Consider the following 2500-nt stretch of genomic DNA (forward strand, 5'->3'; position numbering starts at 1 on the left):
CAGTACGTAACGACGGATGATCAGTGTGGGTTACGCGTACATCAGCGGACAGTCCACACAGGCCGTACCACAACGTACACTGACTGCATCGACAACCGAATGCAACTGAACAGCTGCAAGGCTCATTTCACAAACAAACGCCTGACCGACCAGCTTGGAAGGGCAGGAGGGGAGGGCGATATTCGTTCTGTAGCGGTACACCCTTCCAGTGGTTAGCGGGACTGTGTAGAAAGTACGCAACACTCGAAAGACCTTTATGTGAGGGTACGCACCATGGCATCAAGAAATACACATGACACCAGAGGATCCAAGCAGTGAACTATGTTCAGAGGGTTGCTGTTAGGCAAAGCTACATTCCTGTGACGTTACATGTGACAGTTAAGGTGCAGTGTAAGTTAGGTTAAGGTGCAGCGTAAGTTAGGTTAAGGTGCAGCGTAAGTTAGGTTAAGGTGCAGCGTAAGTTAGGTTAAGGTGCAGCGTAACTTGGGTTAAGGTGCAGCGTAACTTGGGTTAAGGTGCAGCGTAACTTGGGTTAAGGTGCAGCGTAACTTGGGTTAAGGTGCAGCGTAACTTGGGTTAAGGTGCAGCGTAACTTGGGTTAAGGTGCAGCGTAACTTGGGTTAAGGTGCAGCGTAACTTGGGTTAAGGTGCAGCGTAACTTGGGTTAAGGTGCAGCGTAACTTGGGTTAAGGTGCAGCGTAACTTGGGTTAAGGTGCAGCGTAACTTGGGTTAAGGTGCAGCGTAACTTGGGTTAAGGTGCAGCGTAACTTGGGTTAAGGTGCAGCGTAACTTGGGTTAAGGTGCAGCGTAACTTGGGTTAAGGTGCAGCGTAACTTGGGTTAAGGTGCAGCGTAACTTGGGTTAAGGTGCAGCGTAACTTGGGTTAAGGTGCAGCGTAACTTGGGTTAAGGTGCAGCGTAACTTGGGTTAAGGTGCAGCGTAACTTGGGTTAAGGTGCAGCGTAACTTGGGTTAAGGTGCAGCGTAACTTGGGTTAAGGTGCAGCGTAACTTGGGTTAAGGTGCAGCGTAACTTGGGTTAAGGTGCAGCGTAACTTGGGTTAAGGTGCAGCGTAACTTGGGTTAAGGTGCAGCGTAACTTGGGTTAAGGTGCAGCGTAACTTGGGTTAAGGTGCAGCGTAACTTGGGTTAAGGTGCAGCGTAACTTAGGTTAAGGTGCAGCGTAACTTAGGTTAAGGTGCCAACGTGGGTTAGGTTAAGGGGCCAACGTGGGTTAGGTTAAGGGCCAACGTGGGTTAGGTTAAGGGCCAACGTGGGTTAGGTTAAGGGCCAACGTGGGTTAGGTTAAGGGCCAACGTGGGTTAGGTTAAGGGCCAACGTGGGTTAGGTTAAGGGCCAACGTGGGTTAGGTTAAGGGCCAACGTGGGTTAGGTTAAGGGCCAACGTGGGTTAGGTTAAGGGCCAACGTGGGTTAGGTTAAGGGCCAACGTGGGTTAGGTTAAGGGCCAACGTGGGTTAGGTTAAGGGCCAACGTGGGTTAGGTTAAGGGCCAACGTGGGTTAGGTTAAGGGCCAACGTGGGTTAGGTTAAGGGCCAACGTGGGTTAGGTTAAGGGCCAACGTGGGTTAGGTTAAGGGCCAACGTGGGTTAGGTTAAGGGCCAACGTGGGTTAGGTTAAGGGCCAACGTGGGTTAGGTTAAGGGCCAACGTGGGTTAGGTTAAGGGCCAACGTGGGTTAGGTTAAGGGCCAACGTGGGTTAGGTTGCCAGAGATGTGTCAAATCAGGATGTACGTTTGGCTGGTGTCAGGTGGTGGGTTGGTTCGATGCCTTTATAAGGAGTGTGGCCAAAGGGTATTTTATTACTTGTACCTTTTGTGTTGTGGCGTGGCGTTGCGTCCTGTGTTGATACTGGGTGGACCACTGTGGGTGTTGCTGGCTGATTTGAGCTGCGTTGTTTGCGGGTGGTGTGAGACATTCTGTCTTATTAGTGGACGTGACGTTCCTCTTGTCGTTCTTTGGATAGTGTCCTGTGGCAGCGAGGATAAAATGGATGTTGTTGAACGATAGTGCTTTGGTGCTTTCGCTTTGTTACACACAGAGTGGACTGTGAGATAGGGTGACTGGGTCGAGTGCGGTTCACACTGTCCTCCCCAGTTTACAGTATGTATCATCTATGTATGTGGTCCTGCATCATTTACTAAGCAGGGACGTCAGACGACTGAAATATTAGTTATGTACTGATGTAAAGCAGAATGCTTACCTTCCACCAGTGGGCGAGTATCGACTCTGCCCCAGCGTTGCCACCGCAGGAAGCGGTGTCGGAAACACTACCCGCACACCGTCACCACTGTGCGGGGGGACGGACCCTCTATATCCTCAGCGGCGCACTCTTTGCCACCGGGCGTCACGTCTCGCGGCCCGCCGTCCAGAGCATGTATTGGGACAGCGGGACTTTGGCTTTTGGGAGATAACTCTTCATGAAGTGGAAGATATAGGGGTGGACTGCAATGTACGATTGCGGGAAAAGTCCGCCGTACAT

The sequence above is a fragment of the Schistocerca gregaria genome, unplaced genomic scaffold, assembly GCF_023897955.1.
Source record: "Schistocerca gregaria isolate iqSchGreg1 unplaced genomic scaffold, iqSchGreg1.2 ptg001561l, whole genome shotgun sequence".
Taxonomy (NCBI): domain Eukaryota; kingdom Metazoa; phylum Arthropoda; class Insecta; order Orthoptera; family Acrididae; genus Schistocerca; species Schistocerca gregaria.